This window comes from Tursiops truncatus, chromosome 1 (genome assembly GCF_011762595.2).
Source record: "Tursiops truncatus isolate mTurTru1 chromosome 1, mTurTru1.mat.Y, whole genome shotgun sequence".
Lineage (NCBI taxonomy): Eukaryota > Metazoa > Chordata > Mammalia > Artiodactyla > Delphinidae > Tursiops > Tursiops truncatus.
Window position 1 is genome coordinate 129,159,388 of NC_047034.1, and position 23,945 is coordinate 129,183,332.

At 43.1% G+C, this 23,945-nt stretch overlaps 1 protein-coding gene across 3 annotated transcripts in view; it reads right to left on the minus strand.

Moving 5' to 3' along the window:
• ROR1 (receptor tyrosine kinase like orphan receptor 1) overlaps window positions 1-23,945 on the minus strand; it is a 409,060-nt gene that overhangs the window by 59,351 nt on the left and 325,764 nt on the right. The gene's annotated exons all lie outside the window — the stretch shown is intronic.

A 23,945-nucleotide genomic window follows, 5' to 3' on the forward strand; every position in this document is an offset into this window, starting at 1 on the left:
GGTTCCTGCTTACAAAGCATTTTCCATGCATTGTCTCGTTTGATCATCAAAGTGACTCTATGAGGTGGATGTTTTAAAGTTGAGGAATATGAGATTGAAGAGATCGAGTAGCTTCTGTCTGATCCTTGGTTATTAACTGGCAAGATGGGACTTGATACCAGGTCTTGATGTTGAATCGAATGCCCTTTCTTCTTCATTCAGTATCCTCTGAGCCCAACCTCCATCCTACTGTCTCCCTCTATTCCCTGCCAAGAAATGTTTAGCAGAATAGAATTTAACCTCACTGATCAGTCACTGGTCTTGGTTAATCAGGTGTTAGTCGAGGAGAATATTTACTTTCCAGCACTGTCCTTTATCTCAGAGAGTTCAAAAGACGTGACCTCTACCCCCAGGGAGCACGTAAACTTTCTAGACAGATAAGATATCAAATGTTGAAACAACTAGGGAGAAAGTGTATTAAATCTTATGGTACAGAATCTAAGTGTAATAGTTTCAGTGCAGGAAAATGCCCCCAGAAGCTGGGTGGTCAGGGAAGACTTCCTGGAGTAGGTAGAACTTGAGCTTCTTCTCGTAGTCATGGCAGAATGGAGGCTAGAGGCCAGATCCTGAGTCTCAGACAAGTATTCTTCTTACTATGAAGATTGGCACCAAAGGGAAGAGCAGCTCTTACTTTTTTTTTAGATCTTACATTAAAAATACCCTTTGACTTTAAACACACACACATATGCAAACACACTCATGTGTTACTTGTTTGGGGGACATAAGCTGTGGCAAGCAGATCGTCTATTTGTGAATGTTTGCGGTCTAAGATGTTGATTCATATGTTAGTCGAAATGACCATCACAATACCAGTAAAATCAATTGAGGGCAGTGCTCAGAATGGCATACTGCTTTTGTGAAAGAGCTATACCTTCCGAGGTAATACTCATTAAAAAAAAAAAAAAAAGCTTTCTTTCCTGTGGCTTTCGCAAAAATGCAGCCTGGCAATGTAAAAGCCCAAGTAGTAAAGCTTCCCTCTTTGAAACCTCCTTTATAACTACCACGTGCAGATCCACCAGGCATGGCATTTAAAAAATTGTGACACAAAACACGAAATGGCTGCACTATCAAGTTTGATGTAGCCAGTTTTAATATTAGACATCACTGCTCATAGAAATACTTTTTGATCTGAGGAGATATGAAACCCAGCCATCCCGTAGCTGGAATGTAAGGATTCTGCAGAAGAGTGTGGATTAGCTTGAAAGTGCGAGGGGAATGGGATGGCCTTGTTTCCTTAGTGACCGAGAGTTCACGAGAAACTCCCTACTTGTTCCGACACATTGTAAATCTGTGTCCCCAGTGCCAAACTCTGTGTTTGGCACAGAGTAAGTACGTAAGAAATAAATGGTGAATGGATGAAGAGATGCTTTCTTGGATGATTTTGTACTTTATAGCGCTTTGAGAGTCCTTGTTAAAAACATCGTCACATTGACCATTTGCAGGCACGTGGACGGCTCAGCACTTTAGAAAGATGACCTTATTCGCACCATATAACAAACAAGAGAGGCAGATATTACTACTCTCATTTAATAGACAGGAGACTGAGGCTTAGGGAAATGAAGCAGTTTGGCCAAGTTCATAGCCAGGCCCACATGATACCAGCCTCTGTTTACAAAGCCACTCAACCTTGATGTGTGTATCAGGTGGGAATAGAGAGATAGCAAAAGCAGAGAACAAAAGCAGTATTATTAAAACTAGCTAATATTTATCAAGTATGTGCACTTTGTAAGTGATCAGGCTCTATCTCTTCTAATTATCATTACAACACTTAAGAGGTCAGTTCTATTTATCCCCTCATACAGATGAGTAAAATGAGAGAGATTCAAGAATTTAAGAAACTCATCCAAGGTCACCTAATTAGTAAGTAGTGGCGCAAAGCCCCACACAGGAAACTGTACATTACTTAAAATTACTTTTCTCAAAAAAAAAAAAAAAAAAAAATCCCAACCATCTTATTTTTGCCTAATTTACCCTTACTTAACAAAAGCTGGACCATCACAAAATAAAAGGCAAACAATTCTTTTTAAAAATTCATTTAGCTTTTTGCTGAAATGTTCCTGTGAATGGAGAGTTTATCACTTATCTAATGATGTCTCACTCGTGCAAAGAGATGGATCTAAATAAAGATGGTTCACGGTCCCAGCCAGGAATTCCCTGGAATGGCTCTCCGATCCCCTCATTGCTCACCACTTCTCAATGGGACTGAAAGGTAGTTGATGCCTTTCTGAATCTTGTCAATCAGAAAAGGCAATGTGCCAGTGTTGTTAATGCCACCTTAAACCACTTCTCAGTTGATCTGTCAACACCGTTGATACCCTGGGCCCTTGTTGTACAGCAGAAAAGACTACCCAAGCTTGTCTCTCCCACCCTTTCTTTAAAGGAGCTGCAAGGCCATGGGGCCAGGCTTTCTTTCAGTACTAACCTCCCAAGGAAGCCAGCTTTGTGTTCACACCTGCCACAGGCACCTTTGCTCTCTCAATGGCTGGGCCCCTCCCCACTTCAGTCACTCCTCTGGAAACCACTCTCTCCCCTTTTGCTTCTCAACGTTTCATAGGCAGTATCCAACGGGCGCTAACTGTCTTAACAAGTGGACTACTAGGCTGAGGAATTCTGCTGGTCTGACTCAGCTGTGTGTCAGTCATTTGCAAGTTGCAGATGGTCTCGAGCTGCTCAAACGCTGTGACAAATGAGCGAGCAAGAAGTAGCTGACATTTCCCAGTTCCATCGTGTGCTTCAGTCCTTAGTTTGTTCTTTTCTTCTCTTTCCTCCCAGTAGGTGAGACTCATCTTGGGCCCAAGTTCACTGGTTAGGGTCGCACATGTAGAAAGAATTAAAGGCACAGAGGCATAATTCGGGGAAAGAAGAAGAGGATGGGTTGGGTTCCCCATGCCAGGAGCCATGCCAAGCACTTTAAAACTTCCCCCTTTGAATCTGCACATGTCCCACGAGCCAGAGTGTCATTATCTTCATTTTATAGATGGGTGGGGGAGGGTAAGGATGAAGAGAAAGTTGTTAAATGTTCAAGCTGGATCTCCAATCCAGATCTGTCTGATTTCAAAAGAAAAATCCTTGGATATTTTTAACTTCATGCTTTTCTTATCAGAGACTAAATCCTGGAACTCCCCAGAATTACTTGTACTTGGGTCTCCTCTGAAGTGAGCTACTCTTAGGAGCTTTAAATGGGGGTTCTTGAAAGACATATGGAACTTGGGTAAGTGGCTGTGACATCTCAGGTACCAAGCTGGACAAATGTGTAAGTCCAAATTTGTCCGCAGTGCATGTTTTCCCCCCAAACTTCTCTTTTCCTTGTCCCTCATTTTTCCTGATTACATGGAGGAGAAAGTCATGATGAGGGGTTAATCCGTCTTCCAGTTTAGACCAGCTTGGTGCCTTCTGACCAGTGAGCTCCTGGGCCAGTAACACTACATTGACCTTTAGCGTCTTCATCTGTAAAATGGGGCCTGTGACTCAACCACCTACCTTCTTAACATACTGTGGAATTTTCAAAAAGGTATATGTGAAAGCCCTCTGTCAACTGCAAAGCGCTAGATCCACTTTTACTAACTGATTCATTCTTTCGATAAATATTAAGTGCTTCTTTGTGAAAAGCACATTGTCAGGCTATTTGGTGGATACAAATGAATAAAATATGATTTCTGCCCTTAAAGTATGTACATTCTTGAAAAGATGTTTACATGAATAACTATAACAGAATGTAGGGGAAAAAAATAGGCACCAGAACAAAGAGAAACATAAGATGCTAGGAGCCTGAGAGAAGGATACTCGAGGGGGCTTTAGGAAAATGGAAGAAGCCAGCATATTAAGAGCAATCTGGGAGATAAAATCTATGAAACTCGTCTCATTAACTTATGCATTTATTCATCCACTAAACATTTAGCACATGCTTATCATGTGCTGGTTACCATGGAAGTTACTGGGGCAACGTAGACAGGCTGAATGAGAAATGCTGGCAGGCTGTCTATGGGGAAACGTCCAATGGGAAGTTGGAAATGCAGGTCTTCAGTTCAGCAGAGTCGGGGTTGATTGACAAACTTCAGTCATCCTTCTAGAGCTGGCAACTGAAGCTGTAGGAACTGGTGAGCTCATCCAGGTATACAGGTGAGATTAGATGGTGGAGGAAGGAGGAAGGGCAGGGAGAGAAACTTGGGTGATGGTCCACAAATATGGGGTTGAAAGGAAAAGAGGAATTAGCAGAGCCGACTAAAAAGACAGTCTCGGAGAGTGGAGAGAAGGGTGAAAAAAATACTGAGAAGAAAGCGTAATCAGCCGCAGCCGCAGACCGTTCCACGAAGATCATGTACGTCGGCAACTGAGACGGAACCACTGGACTTTTCAATTAGGAGATTTTTGGTGCTCCTGGGTCAGCACACAGGTCTCCCACATCCAGGACAAGTTACTGTAATCATCTGATTCCTGGCCACTAGTAACCACGATGGAGTGCCTGGATTTGAGTCCCAGCACTGCCACTTATTAGCTGTGTGATTTGGACAACTTAATCTTTCTTTCTGTGCCTGGGTTGGGGCCAACACCTTTCCTCGATTCCTGTGATTATTATGAGGACTCAATAAACACAATAGCGTTTAGAACAATTCTTGCCGCACGGTAAGCAATCAGTGGGTGTTTGCTACTACACACAGGCCAATCCACCTAGAAAGGCCCATTTCTCAAAAGCTCATGGTTTCTGAATTGAGAGAGCACAGATCAGATCAACCTCTCCATCCCCCTGGTGGGCCCCCACTCATGCAGGACACACACTGCTTTGTGATGGAACCCGAGGCTCTGGGGCGGAATTCTTGGGAAGGCACGTTATGTTAACTATGCCGTTTTCTGGGACTGTTGCTGTCAAGCTGACCAGGATTTGGAAATGTGAAGACTTTCTATGGATGAGCTTTGGGTAAACCACTGTAAACAAGTCTGAAAAACCATCACATTTGACTGGCTTGTAAGTTGTGGAAAGTGAACCCAGATCTAACACGTGGTAACAAGGAAAAAAAAATAGGGAGATTTTGTTACTTTTTTTTTTTGCGGTACCCGGGCCTCTAACCGCTGCGGCCTCTCCCATTGCAGAGCACAGGCTCCGGACGCGCAGGCTCAGCGGCCACGGCTCACGGGCCCAGCCGCTCCGCGGCATGTGGGATCCTCCCAGACCGGGGCACGAACCCGTGTCCCCTGCATCGGCAGGCGGACTCTCAACCACTGCGCCACCAGGGAAGCCCGATTTTGTTACTTTTAATCATAGGTTTTTATTCCATTGTTTCCTGTTAATGGGTTCAAAGAATGTGATCTGCTTTTTCCCTTCTGTGTGGCACCTCATCTGTCACCAGTGTTTCACAGAAATGTGAAATGACTAAGCTGAAAGCTATCTTCTCTCAGCCCACTCCCAGGCCCACCCTGCAGTGTGTAATTGTGGGGTCATGGATGTGTGCCACGGCTGTGAGTGTCACCAGCTTAAAGAACATCTCCCCAAGGCTTCGCAACGGACCAGGAGACAGTGACCGGCATGTTGGGGACCTGTGCTCCTGTGTGTTCTTGAGAAATGTGGGAAGACTACTAAAGCTGCCTTTGCAATCAGTTTAGATGGTGGAAATAGGAATCTGGGGAGGCTAAATTTACTTACAAGTCAACTGGATTAGCACTAAAGTAATTTTCCTTGTGTAAACCCAATTTTAGGGTAATGCATGAGCTAAATTTGGAGCAGGGGGCCAAGACACAGATTTCCCGTGCTGTAGAGCTCTTGCAGATCTCAGCAGATAACAAAGCTATTATCCCGGCAGAGATGGAAGCATCCTCAAATCCTGTCAGATGGCAGCACTGACAAAAATTACAACCAAATGTATTTTTACACCGATTTGCTTTCTTAAGTCTGGCTCTTAAAAGCAAAACATTCTCTTATAGGAGGAGTTTAGTAAGAACACAAGAATGCCACTGTGAAGGAAATCTCCTGGGAATGCCAGGGACTAACAACAGAGGATTTCTGATAGAAGAAAGAGACAAGGATTTGGAACAAGTTTCTGAATGGCATCATTGTCCTTTCTTTTCTTTCTCCCCGCCCCCCGCCCCCCCCCCACCGAGTCCCCACCTCGAGTTTCCTAGCACTCATTTTGTGCAAAAGGATTTGGATCAGAGACTCAGATACTACCTGGGCTTATAAACATATGGTGTGAAAGTATATATATATATTTAATGGTGTCAAGTTAAAGGTCTTTATCCCACTTCTCCTGACATATTCCCTTAATCCTTATCTACTCTTGGTCCCTCTAATGCTACTCTGTATTCTACTTTCAAGATACATAAGCCTCTGAGGAGCTTGTGAGAGTGTTAAACTTCCTTGCCTTCATTTCTCATCTGGTAAAATAAGGGGGACCAGAGCTTAACCCTTGCAAGGAGATGAAGGAATATGTAGCCAATGAGTACCATATGATTTTCCATTAAGATATCCTTGAACTATATTGAGTACTAACCTAGAAATCATTAAAACAAAAACAACCCTCATTAGTTATTATTTTTTTCATGCAGGAATCAAGTAGAATAAAGAGAATGGGAATCAGAAGACCTGAGTTCTAATCCCAGCTGTGATACTAGTTATCTGTCCTTGGGGTGGTTTGAAATGAGACAGATTTGGATTCAAATCCCAGCTCTATACCTGATAGGCTGTGTGACCTTGGGAAAGTCACTTGCTGTCTCTGACCTTCAGTTTCCTCAATGTCAAATGCAGGAAGTAGTACTTGCCTCTGGTAGTCTCTCTTCCCACATTACCATGTATTTACGCACACAAAATCTGACAATATGGATAAGAGAAGGATGGTTGGATTTTACAACAGGCATAGGAGGAAAGTGAGTTGCCTTCATGATCTTGGACATTAGAAGGATTTACCCACTGGTTCTAATTACACTTACTCAGTCATTCTTTCATTCCACAAATACTTAGTTAAGTGTTTGTGGGTGCCTGTTGTGTATATGGAGAATACTTAGCCTCAGAAGACAGTCAGTCAGTCCCATATGGAGGACATAAAGACAGGGAGCCTGGGGAGTACAGAGGAGGGCATGTGACCTTGGACTGGGGGCTGTAGGGAAGGCTCCCCAGAGGAATTGATGTCTAAACAGAGCTGAAGGGAAAGAGCAGGAGTGAGAAAGTTCCCCATGGAAAGAACAGCACATGCAAACACTGTTGAGTGAGAAAGAGCTAGAGTAGTTCAGGATTAGTGTAGAGAGAGATTAGGGTTGGGGATTAGGGCAGAAGAGGCTAGAGTGGTGGAGAAGGACAGAACAGATTAGGAATGGCTTTCTAAATCAAGGAAAGGAGTCTGTACTTCATCCTGAGTGCAAAAGAAAAATGCAGAAAGATTTTAAACATGATCATTTTGCAGCTGGGAGTGACTTTAAGGTCTAGAGCTCATGGCAACTGGTTTGGTCTCTCCTCTTAACCCAAGGGCAACCCATAGAATGCAGGTCTGTAATGATTATGATTCAATCTTATGATCCAATAACATGAGGGAAATAGGTGTCTTAGTACAGTATGCCTCACACCTACAAGTGATAAGTAAGTGCTTACGATAAGTACTTCCAGTGTTTAAAATTGAACAAATCCTTTTGAGCCTTTGGCCCTGCCCAGCTCAAAGGCACTAATGATTTGCTAACTGCAGCCCATATTCTAAATGCCATTCAGAGATATTATTTAGTGGTAGCAGATGGAAACATGTTTCAAGTATGTACATGTGAGAGATCTGTTGGGTTATCTCTGGTCTGAGTTATATTGGCTCAAAGGCCAGAGTAAGACCCTTGGATGTCAGAAGCCCAAAAAAGACAATGTATTCCTTGCCCATCCCACCCCACTATAGAATGAATGAATGAATGAATGAATGAATGAAAGGGAGGGAGGAATAAAGGAAGGGAGGGAGGGAGGGAGGGAGGGAGGGAGGGAGAAATGCCAGCAAGTTCCACAAAAGTCTACTTTCTCCCATAATGATCACTGCAATGTTTTAAAAATATCACATTCTTTCCCAATGATTATCTTTAATGCTCCTCCTGTACTGCTATTTCCCTAAGGAAGTACTTTGTCTACTGGGAAATCTGGGACCAGCTGCAGAGATTCTGGATGGGAAGAAGTTTCCCTCTTTAGAAATTACTTTCATTAGGTACCACACATCCCCAAAGCTTAAACAGTTGGTCTCTTCTTGGGTGTAGTGACAGTTCTAGTGACCTTTGTATGCCTGGGGTTTACTACAGTGCTTGGCACACAGGGGGTGTTGCAAACTATTGGTTGTCAACTGAATGGAATATTCTAGTTTATTATATTTGCTAGTAGGAAGTGAAAGTTATATTGAACCCTTTAGGTTGAATTTTTTCTAAAATGTTTAAGTCTACTTTCCACTTGACTGTGACCTCCTTGAGGAAAGGAAATAATGTCTTTTCATCAATGTTGGGACCCTTCCTGAACCTCTTCTTCCCACTGGGCTGTAGTACAATGAGTGGCATAAAGTGAAGAATGAAATTTGTTGCTCTATCAATGGGCTTTTCTTCTTGCTTTGGTAATAGGGTCATTGAATATAACAGAATCATCTTTGCTAGCTGTGGACCTTATACAACCTATGAGTGTGTTTCTGCATGGGAAGTAAGAACCAGATGTCAGTGCCAATATCAGATTTATCAATGGTGCACCATACAACCCTGAATAAAGAACATAATCTCTTAGTGATAGCACTTTACTATTTTAAGTGGAGATAATACCTGCTTTGCCTATCTTACAGGGGTCTTCTATAGCTCAAAGGAGGTCTTGTGTGTGAAAGTACAGTTATAAGCACTGTGTACACAATCATTAATGTAGGGAATGGAGCTTAGGACTTGAGTCAAAAAGATGTATAGGGCCACTGCTCAGAGTGTGTGATGATGAGCCTGGAGAAGTCACTTATCTTCTCTGAACCTCATTTTCTTCGTATAATTCCAGGCACAGCAGCCCGTTCGAACTTTGAGTACCAAAAGAAATAGCAAATGTGGGGGTTCCCTGGTGGCGCAGTGGTTGAGAGTCCGCCTGCTGATGCAGGGGACACGGGTTCGTGCCCCGGTCCGGGAAGATCCCACATGCCGCAGAGCGGCTGGGCCCGTGAGCCATGGCCACTGAGCCTGCGCGTCCAGAGCCTGTGCTCTGCAATGGGAGAGGCCACAACAGTGAGAGGCCCGCGTACCACAAAAAAAAAAAGAAAAAAGGAAATGTGTAAGTGCTGTGTAGACTGTAATAAAGGCTGTTTTCACATCAATGCTGTTCATTGGAGCTGACCTACAAAGTGTAGGAGTTTAGGCTGCCCCTGTTCTGATAAAAGTCAGAACAATCCTTGGTGCAGTGCTACTAAAACTGGGGTGTCCATAAGATTCACCTAAGAGGATACGCTAAAGATGCAGACGGCCAGGAGCCACCCCCGGAGGTCTGATTCAAAAGAGATCCAGGAATGTACACTTTTTTTTTTTTTTTTTTTTTTTTGGGAATGTACACTTTTAACAAACTGCATGTGGACTGCCCACCAGACCTTGAGAAACATTAGGGAGGAAGGTGCCACCCTCCCACACAGAGTTCAGGAAGAGAGGGACCCCGAGGTTGCTGTAAAGCAGGGGTTTATATCAGAACCATCCGCGGAGCTTCATCCACAGTCCTGTACCCTGGCCTCAGCCTTAGAGTCTGATTCAGTAGGTCTGGAGTGGGTCCCAGATTCCTGAGGCCCTTTAAAAACTTCATTTCCCCTAGTGCTTCTAGAAATTTGGATTTAGTATGACTCCTAAACATTATTTTTAACAGTTCCCCCAAGGGGTACTCATGATCTCGTAATGGTGACCCGTATAACAGAAGCTTATTGAAAGTAGTTGCCAAACAACTTCCTCCCATGCTTCTCTGTGCATAAACCCCGGGACACAGGACATCCCGGGAGACTTCTTCTCCCTGGTTCTTTCCTTCAAAACTGTCATTAGTGATCAGCATCACTAATATCACTAATATTCACTTTTTTATTTTAAAATGTTATATTGGGGTGTGTGTGTGTGTGTGTGTGTGTGTGTGTGTGTGTGTGTGGTGGGTACAGTGGAGGCTCACACAACATAACTTGCCCAGGGTTCAGGAGCCCCATAGCAATTCCCATTGCCAGCTTCGGCCCACGTCGCTTACCTCTTTAGCTTAGAAGCGGAGAGCTACAAACATGGGGTTATTTGAAAGTTCCGGTTATTTGAGATTTTGCTAGCCTGCAGTGACCTCATGTTTTATGGCTTAGAACTAAAAAGTGGTTAAAAAAGAAAAACAGATGGCAAAAATGTGATGCTCAAATCAAACCCCCAATTTATACAACTGTATAATACAATGAAACATGTCATTTATTTGCCATTAAAATGATTATGATTTAGCACAGGGCCAAACTTTGGCCACCGATGCTGAATATTTATGGCTGGCTCCCTCAGGACACAGAGGGGGCTACAGAAATATGCTTTTTCTCTACCCTACCTCCACTTGATGAATGATTATTTTACTTAGTAATATAGTGAGTGAGACCAAATTTGAAAATACATCAGAGGTGAGGCCCAGTACAATTACATTTATGAATAAGGGTTATTGTAATCAGCTCTAAGTGGAGGGCTTAAAATAGAAATCTAAAAAGTGAATTGATGAAAAAAATTTGTACAAATCAAGAACAGCATTTAATTTGCTGGCACTTTAACATGTGCTTTGAAAACTTATTAACAAAGCCAGATTTGTTTTTTAAAAAGGCCCCTAGTTTCCCTATTTAAAGTTGGGAAAACACAAAAGTGAAATATAATAGGCACCTTACAAAGATCATCTCAGTGATAAAACTAGAAGAGGAACTGGTTATGATTGCTCCGTGGAGAGGCTCTGGCACCCACAACGGCTTTCTAATCACCTAAACTAGTTATCATTACCCCTAATGATTCTCACATCTGTGTAATCCTCGACAGAGGGCTTTGTGGTTAAGAGAGCCTGGGCCTTACAACTAGACATCCCAAGTTCAAATGCTGGCTGTGCTATTGACTCACTGTGTGTGCTCGAGCAAACTACATAACCTCTCTGTGCTTCAGCTCTACTTGTAAAGGTTATTCTAAAAATTAAATGAGATAATACATGTAAAGCACCTAATATAATATCGAGTACATACACGCATGTAATAAATGGCTCCTCTATTATTATTCTCACATCATTTCAACGACCGCATGAGAAAAGTGTCATTGTCCCTGTTTCAAATGAGAAAACTGGAGTTCATTAGGCAGCATGATTTGTCACCTGCCTGCTCCACCTCCGTGGCAGCGGGGAGGCTCTGGGAAGATGGACTGATGGAGGGCAAAGCCTTCCAGACTTTTGGCACATGCACAAAGGCGAGAGGCAGAACAAAAACGGCACATTTAGGAAACAGAAGAAAACAGAGTGGAACAAAGGACCACAACTGTGCACCAAGAACTGATTATCTGGGAGGGAATAAGACATATGGAGCTATGTTGCCTAGTACAGCACTGGGCACAAGATCTGTGACTTTTCTTTTCTGACTTATCAGCGTCCTCCTTGCAAAGTCCCACCACACGTGGCTTTAAGTAAAAATAAGAACCATAATAAATTAAAACCTACCTTCAGGAGGGCAGCTGGCTATAGTAGAGATGACTGACCACAGGATCCAGGTGGAGATGAACCCTGACTCCTGCATTTACTAGTTTTAGGATCTTGACCAAGTTATATCACCCCTCTGAGCCTCCGTTTCTTCATCTAGGTTAATAATTCAAAGGATGTTGTAAGGAATGTTAGAAGGATTATATGAGATAACATACATAACTAGTCCAGGATTTCTCAATGTCAGCGCTATTGATATTCTGGGCTGGATAATTCTTTGCTGTCGGGGGCTGCCCTGTGCATTGTGAGATGTTAAGTGGCATCCTTGGCCTCTGCCCACTGGATGCCTGCAGTACCCCTCCAGGTGTGATAACCAAAAATATCTCTAGACATTGACAAATGTTCCCTGGAGGGCAAAAATCGCCCCTGGTTGAGAACCACCGGCCTAGTCCAGTGCCTGGAATATAATAGGTGCTCAATAAATGTTAATTCTTTCCCTCCTTTTGGATAAAGCCTCATAATTTTTTGGTGAGATGAGACCCAACTAATTTGGAAGCTGTGTTCATTTAAATAATGGCAGAACTGAAGCCCATAGTTTCAGCAACATGAAAAAAGTTAGCAGTGTCCATAATAATCCAGAGGACACTGAATTCACTCATGAAAACATACTGTTTATAAACACTCACGGGAAAGTCATTTACATTCAATTTCTATATTAAATACAAACAATTCTTAAACATTTATCAAAAAACCCCACATCTACTGCCAACAATTTTCAAGCAAATTTAAACTGATAACTACACTTAAAAGAACTGAAATGGGAATATTTTTTAAAACAACTTGTTTTCTGACTGTCCTCTAATGCAGATTAATCTTCCCTTTTAATAAGCAGGTTAATGATGTTTTGTTTCACTCCACATACCTAAAGTCAAGGATATTTTACAACTATTCCATTGAGGTTTTCTAAGTTCTTACTGACTTTTAAAGCAGGGAATTCTTTTGCATAGCTAACCTAACATCTTCCTGCTGCCTCTTTAAGCCTGTTTTCCATTGTTCAAGCTTCAGTGGAACATGAGACCAGCTGTTTATCAGAAGAGATTCATTCCTTTATACCTGGAGATTCTAAGTAACTTCAGGCCTGGCCTGGGACTTCCACTTCCGGACCCGTGTTTCTCAACAGGGGCCAAGTTTGCACCCCGGGGGACATCTGGCAATGTCTGGAGATATTTTTGGTTTTCGTTGCAACTGGGGGCTAAGGGGCTACTGGCATCTAGTGGACAGAGGCCAGAGTCACTGCTAAACATTCTACAATGTCCAGGGCAGCCAACCCACAGCAAAGAACTATCTAGCCCCAAATGTCAGTAGTGTCGAGGCTGAGAAATCCCATTCTATACCACAGCTCTGAGATGATTTTAGCAGATGAACAATGAATAAACTGTTAAAAAGAAAAGAAACAAAGTCAATCAAATCCTGATTGTCTGGCTTTGAGATACATGTTGCCTTCTTCAGGGAGCCTTTTCTAATCTGATATTTGGAAGTCCCCCCTCTGGACACCATGGGCCTGTGTACATCCCCCATCATAGCACTTAGCACAATGCTGGCTGATGGTGGACATGTAATAAAAGATGGCTGCATACATGCACAGCTATGGGATCCAACAATGGGTCCTTGAGTTCTTGGGGCTCTCAGAGGTCACCTGACATCCCCTCTGGACACATCTACTGTAAGCTCTGAGAGCCTCTGAGGGGCTGCTCTTGGTAACGTGAAGGGGGAGAGGGTGTAAAGGAGCTGGGTTTGCTTGTGTCACTCTTCCCTTGTCTACACCAGGAGTTGGAATTTATTTTCCTTCTCTGCCTCACACTGACAGGAATATAGATTTGGTTTCATTTAACATTTCACTTAATCGTCTGAAATGTAAAAACTGAACAAACAGATCTGATTCCACACTTTCCACACTCCTTCGTGTGGTGCTGCTAAGTAGAGCTGTTAAAACAAACAGGAGGAATGTGGGAGTCAGGGCTCTGCTACTTGAAGTCTTGTTAGCCATTTATGCCTCAGCCTCCCGTCCTCCCCAACCTCTCCCCAGCCCCACTCTGCGCTTCTCGAGGGCACCGTCTTCTTCTCCTCATTGCCTGAATATCGGAGGTGCTACAGTTATGGATGGGCTCCAGCTCTTCATGTCTGACCGATAACTATGCAGCATACAGAAGTTTCCAAAAGGTTGATAAAAAGATGACAGTTGATCTTCAAGTTGTATTCAATCAACTTCTAAGGTTCTTTGCTACTTCTTGATTAGGCCAAGCACACTTCTGTCAAGAAGCCTTTACACCGGCTGTCCCCTTTGTCTGGAATACTCTTCTTTCAGATAGGCTAGTGGCTCACTCCTTCATTCAGGCATTTGCCCAAATGTCACCTGATTAGAAAGGCCTTCGCTAGCCAACCTAAGTAAGGTAGCAGCCCTGGACCACATCACTTGATTTCCTCTACACTGCTTTCTATTTCTTCTTCTTCTTCTTTTTTTTTTTTTTTCAGTACGCGGGCCTCTCACTGTTGTGGCCTCTCCCGTTGCGGAGCACAGGCTCCGGACGCGCAGGCTCAGCGGCCACGGCTCACTGGCCCAGCCGCTCCACGGCATGTGGGATCTTCCCAGACCGGGGCACGAACCCGTGTCCCCTACATCGGCAGGCAGACTCTCAACCACTGCGCCACCAGGGAAGCCCTCTATTTCTTCTTAAGCTGTCATTCCTTCCTCGCGTCGTTGGCTCCCCCGTCAAGAATGTAAGCACGCTCCATAAGAGAAAGAGCAGAATCTCTGCCTATTTCTTCCGCTGTTTTATCCATAGTTCTTAGAGCAGTCACTGGCTCCTACAGCTGCTCAGTGAATACCTGTGGAGTATGGGAAAGTCTCCTGGCCAGTCTTGGTCAGGAACTTGTACCATGACCACTTCCACCTTTCCCCCACTCCACCAGCATGTGAGGGGTTATTTAGTGCATTAGTTAAACCCTCGTCTCTAAATCAATTCCACACACTCCAGCTGGTTATTATTTAGTTTTTATCAAAACAGCTTAACTAAGGGCTCCCGAAGACTCCTTAGGAAGGAGACAGGCTCACGGTGAGCAGAGACTCCCTATCCCCTGTCCCTCCCCACCCGCCATGGCACTGACACCCTCTCCACACCCTCAGGCACAGAGTCCCTTGAAGTCTGGGTTTTAAGGTCTTTATCATACTCTGGGCATAACTTAAAACTCCTTCCTACTTTACTTTTCATAAAGTTCAGCTGAACTGTTTTTCTCAGAACCACCATAGAAGGTAAAAATAAAGGAGACTTTCTACCCATAAAACTGTAAAACACTCTCATGGTTTCATCTGTGACCCCAAACCTTTCTTTTTTTCAATCCCCTTTTATTTTTGTAAAAGAATGCACTATGTGCAGGCATCTGGCTTGTAAAAATAAATACAGCGACTGGTTTTCCCAAATAACTTGGCCTAATCACTGAGCGCCCCTGAAAAGACTTGTCTCTTGAGATGTGGCAATCTTATGAAGCGATCTATTCCACGGTCCAGGCACAGAGAGGGCACCTACCTAGGTTGAATTACAGGCCCCAGGGTGTCTGGATTTTGACTCTGGGCTAACTCTGGACTCCACAGAATTAGATGTTTTCTTGTGGAGGGTGGATCACTAGTGTTCATGATACCCTTAAAACAGATTTGTTTTGACTCAGATATGTGTAGCCTTGATCACTGGAGGGCATGCACCAGCAGGGGTTTTGATATTTGTCCAGCTTTATTTTACAACTGGACTTAAAAACAGAATGGATGTTTGGAGTATTTATTTATTAAAATTAAGTGATGCTGATATGAAATCACTGGAAGGCAGCTATCTCTAAATCAAGGTATCCATGTTAATATTTTGGGACATTACTGATAGACATTTTAAAAAATCACTTTTAATTATTTTTAAAAATCAAAAGATTCAATCGAATTCAATTTAGTTCAAGATACAGTTATTAAGTATCTACTGTGGTAACATTTTAAAACTTTTTTCAGAAATCTTTTTCCAATTTTTAAAATATTCGGTTCAGTAAACACCTAATTTATTTGCAACAATAAACCCACAAACTTCTTTTAGCAAAAATGAGCATGTGTTGCTTGAAATTCTAATTATCTTAATTATTTAATTCAGGGAAAAAATATTAGCCTATATGCAAACTTTAAAACATTGGGTCAGGCAATTAATTTGTTTTTAATCATTATTTCTCGATTTACGATCCACTAGAAAATACAAACACTATATTTCTGCTTTTACAGTTTTCGGTTAGAATGCAAATGCTCCAGGGCAGAATGTTCCTTCAGTGGCCTCTGATGAGTTCAGATGCTCAAATGAGTTTCCTCATCCTTCTCATGCTACAATAACAATTATAATGGCCACTGACATTGAGCACTTAGTAGCCATGAACGTTTACAGAGAGCTTCCTAAGGGCCAAGCACTGTGCGTCACAACAAACCAATGCACTGGAAGGACCACTGGAGTTTAAGGCAGATCTAACACACAAATGTGTGGGGCTCTGGCAAGACTCTTAACCACACTGAGATTTAGTTTCTTCATCCTTGTGATGGATGTAAAAGACTCTGCCTGCCTCATGGAATTATAGCTTAAGGCTGGAGGTATACTCTGATATTCAGGATCATAGGTCCATTCCTCAGCAAACTCACCGGATAATTCCAGAAGTGTATAAGTCTCCTGTGAGCATAAACTATGCCTCACTTCCTGATGTATCCATAGCCCTGGGGCCCCACCCGTAAACATTTCTTGAGTAAGTGGATAATATATGTGAAAGTGCTTTAGGAACGGTAAAACATGCAAGATTCCTTTATTATTATTTATAACGTTAATTCTCTTCCGCAACCTATTTCACCCAGAGCCCTAATATTTATTTCTCACGGTTCTTGAGGAAATGATTTACTTACGACTGAGAGAAAACTATTCTAGGCTGATGAAATCCTGAAGTCAAACGGGGTCTGCTTTAGCTCTGTAACAACCTTACAAAACTTCTGCCCCACATACAGCTGGGATGAAAGAATCAGGCACATAGCACATTTGTGAACAGAGATCCCCTCTGGCTGGACCCTGCAGGAGGGGTGCTGAAGGATCACGGAAACTGAGATCGCATCGTCAAAAACACTGAGGGGCGATCACTGGGAAGAAACCTGAACAAGTTACAGAGAGTGATGATAAAGCCAGGCCTGCACTAATAAAGTGTTTTCACTTCCAGTTGTGCTGTTTTTGTTTAGCCTGGAGTCCCAGTTTGTCCCACGGCTCGGCACACCTGAGAATACTGGCCTGAGGAGGAATGGTAGAGGTGAGCCAGCCGCATCGCTGTAAGAGACCTTGAGCTAAAAGAAGGGTCAGGAACATCACTTTTCTATTTACCCCTGAGAGAGTGAAGACGTTGAGCTGCTTGAATTGCACAACCTGACCCCTTCTCCCACCATTTCAGAGGGGGTTTGGGGAATGAGCTTGCAGGCTAGCTGCCTCTGCACAGAAGCACAGCACATCTAAAAACCTAAATGCTCGTAATAAGAGTCTTTCTCCCTGACCACACCGTGTGGACTTCTCACCCACCGTGCATGCCTTTGGGTCCAGTCAATTGGCAGCTTTCACTCAATTTCAACACTGCCTTGGGGCCTCCCCCAATTACCTGGAACAAACCTGCAAGGGCTGAAGTTTTCCTAGAGCCAGAGAAATATTGCTTTGTGATCAGCACGTGACTTGGGCTGAGAGTTAAATATAAGAAACAGTGAGGCAGATGTTAAGCCTTGTAGATGAGTAGCAATTGTGTATAGATTGAATGAGAATGCCCTATTTTTCCAAAAATTTGTCCATCAAGTAGCAATTACTATGCAGCCTTCACAACTCAAATGCTTCAAACTGTCCACCATGGCTCAAGAGGTTCTGGAGCTTGAAGGAACCAAGAGATGGATTCAGAGTACCACTTGTCACTGAATAAGGACACAGGTAATGAGTTTGGGAACCTGGCTTCTTCTAGTACTGATTTTGCCTTAACCAGCTGCAGAAATGTAGGCAATTCACTTCGATTCTCTCTCTCTCTCTTTTTTTTCTTGGTAAAATCAGGATAATCGGGGACTTCCCTGGTGGTGCAGTGGATAAGAATCCACCTGCCAATGCAGGGGACACGGGCTCAATCCCTGGTCTGGGAAGATCCCACATGCCGCGGAGCAACTAAGCCCGTGCGCCACAACTACTGAGCCTGTGTTCTACAGCCCGTGAGCCACAATTACTGAGCCTGCGTGCCATAACTACTGAAGCCTGTGCACCTAGAGCCCATGCTCTGCAACAAGAGAAGCCACCGCAACGAGAAGCCCGCTCACCGCAACGAAGAGTAGCCCCCGCTCACCGCAACTAGAGAGAAAAAAAAAAAAAAAGCCCCCGCGCAGCAACGAAGACCCAACGCACCCAAAAATAAAGGAGAAGAAAAAGAGAATAATTGTACCCAGAGCAGAATAACTTTGTTGTAGGCAAGGCATTGTTTTGAGGCTTAATAAAGAAAAAAGATGTAAAAGTGTTTGGAAAATGCACAAATACAATCCTACCTGTGGTAGACAGAATAATGCCCTCCTCTCCCCCCAGCCCCACCTTGTCAAATATTCATATCCTAATCCCCAGAACTTTTGAATACATTACATTACATGGCAAGGGGAAACTAAGGTTGCAGATGGAATTAAGATCAGTAATCAACTGACCTTAAAGAGATTATCCTGGATTATCTGGGTGGGTCCAATGTAATCAGAAGCATCCTTTAAATGTGTGAGAAGGAGGCAGAAAAGTCAATGTCAGGGTAATGCAGTGTAAGAAAGATTCTACTGCCTGTTGCTGGGTTTGGAGATACAAGGGGCCAGGAGCCAAGGAAGGCAGGCAGCCTCTAAAAGCTGGAAAAGGCAAAGAAATGCATTCTCCTTTGGAGCCTCTAGAAGGAACCCTGATTTTAGCCCGATGAGACTTACTTCAGACTTCTGACCTCCAGAACTGCAAGGTAATACATTTATGTTGTTTTAAGCCAACAAGTTTGTGGTCATTTGTCACAGCAGCAATTAGGAAAGTGAGCAAATTAGAAAACGGATCATTGTTGACATTGTCATCATCAAGGCTTTATTTCAAGTATGAGCCTGGGAATGAGATTTCTAGCAATATATAATTTTGGCAAAATTCTCAGAAACGAAACCAGATGGCTCTCTCATGAGGGGGTTGCAGAAGGATTTTATCTTTAGGAATGCTATCGTATTGTTTCTATGCAAACACTGATAGCATTTTTCACATTATTTATTTATTTTACAAACACTTTGTTGCCAATAAAAAAGTACACTTCAGAGTGAATTGATTTTAGCATATTATTCTTTAAGAAGTTTATCTGGAATATCTTTGTTAACATAGCTAAAAGATCTAAGCCTTAAATTTAGCTCCGCGAATTATAAGCTGTAAAATTTATAGCATATCACTTCACTTCTTTGGCCCTGGTCTCTCTTCTGGTAAAATACTTGATGAGTGAACTAGATAACTCTTTCTTAGATCTCTTCCAGGTTTAAGAATGCTGAGTCTAATTTCTGTTTTATATAATGTGAGACCAAGACCCAACAGAAGTAAGTTTTGTGCCTGAATTCTAATAATTCAGACTTTTGGGGGAATAAGCTTTTAAAATTGAAGTATAATATACATACAGAAATCTAGACAAACCATAAATATAGAGACTAGTGAATTTTCACAAAGTGAATACACCCACATAACTACCATCTAAGTAAGATACAGAACTTTACAGAAACCAGAAACTTCCCCTACGGCTCTCTTGGTCATTTCCCACAAAAGTAACCATTGTTCTGACTTCTATCACCTTATGTTAGTTTTTCATCTTTTTAAACTTTAGAGCAACTGAATTATATAATTTCTACTTCTTTGCACTCGACTTTCTTTCAACATGTCTGTGGGATTCATCCATGTTGTTGCCTGTAGCTATAACTCATTATGTCTTGCTGCTACGCAGTAATTTTCTTTTTGCTGTTATCCAATATGCTATGACTATATCATACCATAATTTATTTATCTATTCTATTGTTCATGGAAATTTGGGCTATTTCCATTTGGACACTATAATAACTTTGATTTTGCTTCTCAAGTTAATCTGTTTGTAAAATAGAAAGCATTTTATTCTACTTTTAATTTATTTTGAACATATGTATTTTCCATGTTCTGTCCGGCAGAGAGACCTCTAAGAGACAAAGTCAACTGGGCCAGAGCAAGGTCAACTTTCTCTGCATATTACACCTTATCTCTCTGAAAAGGGATTTTTACAGACTCACTTGATTCTCTGTAGACAAAGAGGAATGAAACAGCTGATTGCTGAGGCCTCTAATAATGCCAGCACTGGATGGTTTGTATGTACAATAAGCATGACTGCAATAGGAAGGTAGTCTGAACCCACCTGAAGAATTTTCAGACCCCTGGATTTGATATAGTCAATAGGACTGTTTTGTTTTGTGTAATAGAAACCGCAGCTTCAGAAAGGAATGACAGACTGCATTACATGGTGAGAAGGGTGTCTCACTGAACTGAAGGACAGAAATAGAACCAAGATATAAGCCACCACAGGATGTCTTTCCATTTCTATCTCTGGTTTTCTTTCCAACGTTCACTACACATGGCAAGTAAGCCTCTTGATTTTCCATGCTGACTCTCTCTTGGTCCTCGTTCCTAGCTTGGCCCACTCAAGAGCTGACTTGAATCAAACGTTAAAATTATGGCTTCTGGAAGCCCCAATTTCTGGATGGTGTGAGTTTGAGGAATGACAGGGAATGGTTCCTAGAGTAGGGGTGTTGTTGGCTAAGGTTTGGGAAAACCCCCTCCAAGGTGCTAACAATAGACACACAAACTTTGGAGAGGGGCAGCGACAGTAGTTATTTAAGAAGAGCTACAGGGACTTCCCTGGAGGCCCAGTGGTTGGGACCTTCGCCTTCCAATGCAGGGGTTGTGGGTTGGATCCCTGGTCGGGGAGCTAAGGTCCCACATGCCTCGAGGGCAAAAAGCCAAAACAAAAAACAGAAGCAATATTGTAACAAATTCAATAAAAACTTTAAAAAATGGTCCACATCAAAAATAAAAAAAAGGAGAGCTACAAAGTAGCTCATGAAATTGAGTCCGGCTTTATTACCTAAACTTGCCATATTAAGAAAGGGCTTTATTCCGGCCAAGCCCTAGTCTGCATTCTTTATCCTGTGGTGTAGGAGAAAGAGCAGCTTTTGAAATCAGATAGGACTAGCTTCAATCCAAGTTCACCACTTCTGGCTGAGTTTCATTGGATAAGTTACTTAACCTCTATTTGTCCATGTCCCCCATCGGTAAAATGGGAATAATAATAATGCCCACCTCATAAAGTTACTCTGAGAATTAAAGACAGATGTATAAGTATCAAGCACGCTGCCTGGTCCATAAATCTTTTCCCCCACTCTTTTCCAGTGTTAAAGGTCAGGTGGCATATAGTAAAGTCGAGGCACTGGTAGGAATTGGGGTGGGGAGATTGAACTAGAATCAGAAGCATTGTAATCTGACTCTGGCATCTATAGCTGTGGGGTCTTAGACAAGCCACTAAAACTCACTGGGTCTCATTTTCTTGACAAATGAAAAAGGGGTTTAGGACAGGGCTGTATCAGTGAAGTTATAACTGCTTCTAGAAGTCGGAGGGTTCCCCAAGTGCTTAGGTGTTGCTGAGTGTGGGAGAGGGCAAATAGCAAGGGAAGTGCAGTTTGGTAGAACTCCCCTACTTCCATCCCTTTCTTTTATCTGTTTTATAAATTGAGGTTTTGCATCAGATTTGTTTAGGGGGGGAAAAGTGAGCTGCTTAAAAAATTTAAAAGCATCTTGAAAAACACCAGATGACATGCCCTCTGGAGTCTTTCCTGTTCGAAAACATAGAGGCTCTGCTAAATGCCTTCCACTGTTGGAGCCCAGCTACCTCCAGAGCCAGAAGCAGCCTGGACATTTTCAGCAACCCATTAAGGTGTCTGTCTTGGGACAGCAGGAAAAACAAACCGTACAAAGGGCCATGGCTGAAATAGAGAGAGACTCATCCAACTTGTCCAGAAAACAAACCAAACACCCCCTCTAAAAACGCATTATTAATATAGTAAAGGAAATGTCAGCAGGACCATAAAGATGTCTCTTTTAAAGTGGATGAACAACCTGGGCTCTGCTTTGATGATGGCTTGTGACTTCCCAGCTAACAGAGGACAGCTCAAGAGTGCAAAGCTGTCCTACGTGGTCATTCTTACCTAAACAGTTGGCCCCGTGTGGCAACTGTGAAAACACGTCTTTCACAAAGCCACCATTGACAAATGTGTCTACATAGAAGGTATTCCACAGGGGATAATGGATCTAGCTGGTGCATTTTGTGCTGTATTGAGCCAGGTAGGAAGCAGGGTGAAAAGGAGATTATTCTTGTGATAAGAAATTCATTCTTAGAGAAACAATCACAGGAGGAAAAGTTTCCATTCTTTCTGTAAATGAAGACCATAAGCAGATAATTTATATATTGAAATCAGATATTAATCTATGGCAGTAGTTTTCAAACTCTTTTGGAATAGATTTTCTAGCAGAAGCTCAAAAATGTGATGGAGTGGGCTTCCCTGGTGGCGCAGTGGTTGAGAGTCCGCCTGCCGATGCAGGGGACACGGGTTCGTGCCCTGGTCCGGGAAGATCCCACATGCCGCGGAGCAGCTGGGCCCGTGAGCCATGGCTGCTGAGCCTGCGCGTCCAGAGCCTGTGCTCCGCGACGGGAGAGGCCACAACGGTGAGAGGCCCGCGTACCGCAAAAAAAAAAAAAAAAAGTAATGGAGTTGAAAACAAGAAGGTTTATTCTGATTGAAGTAGAGATGAGGGGTAGGGAGGGATAAGCCTGCCTATTCTCTACAACCTTCTGCTTCTCTATGCCAGTATCCTCTTGAGTCAGACCCCAAGGCACCTCCGTGAATACCTGAGGGCTCCCAGGAACAGTTTGAAAATCACTCACTAGTCCTACCTTCCCTATTTATCGATGACAAAACTAGGCACAGAGAGGCCAGTGACTTGCTCAGAATTCAGGGCATAATGAAAGGGAAGACCAGGGCTAAATCCAGGCCTCTTGATATCCAGCCCAGTGTTCTTGCCATTATATAATATGGAGTCATTCTAACAAGGTGTCTGAAACCATCTGCAGTTCACTTCATAGGAGTCACACAGTCAGATACAAACTGTTTAAATTCTCAATGAAGTTTTTTTTCATCACTTGTCTAAAGGATACTTGGCAGGAAAGAAGGGAGAGAGGAAAGGAGGGGGGTAGGGAAAGAGGAAGGGAGGGAAGAGAGAATTAAATTTCAACATTAAAAGCACGGGCAACTACCCCACCCTTCCTAGAGTCCCAATCAAAACTATGGATAAGTAATTTGCAAGGGGAGAAAATATGATATCAAAATGATTCTTTGCTTACTAAATTCAATGACTTCAATGAGCCTTGAAGGAACTAAATGGTCCAAGGCTCCATCCCTCCATCGTCTCATCCATCCAACTCACAGACTCTTTACAGAGATATCACTTGCGGCTGGGATACGGGGAGTGAATGACCCCAGACTTCAAGAAACTCAGTTTTGAGGAGAAAAGGCATGGCTTGATGCTAAATCTTATGATGGGAATAGGATGGGGAAAAGAAAGAGACAGAGAGGAAGGGAGAGAGAGGCAGGGGAAGAGAGAAGAGGAGAGGCAAGAATATTATGGTGGTCAGTGGTTGGGGATGAGAAGGAAGAATCCCAGGTAGGCATTGCACGTGGGAGGACAGAGCTTAAAAGAGAGTATTTCTGGGGCTTCCCTGGTGGTGCAGTGGTTGAGAGTCCGCCTGCCAATGCAGGGGACACGGGTTCGTGCCCCGGTCCGGGAGGATCCCACGTGCCGTGGAGCGGCTGGGCCCGTGAGCCATGGCCACTGAGCCTGCGCGTCCGGAGCCTGTGCTCCGCAATGGGAGAGGCCACAACAGTGAGAGGCCCGTGTACCGCATCCCAGGACACAAAGGGATCAAAGTTTGTCATTTTCCTTTCCTCCCAGTGACCTCATCTATAAAATGCGATTATAAATATGCTGAAATTTAATACGTTGAAAGGAGTTTATTGACCTCTTCAGTCTATAATGCTAGTATCATGGTCTCTGGTCAGCTGTCTAGGTGTGCTAACGCAAAATGTGAAAGAAACATGCTTCCGGGTTTG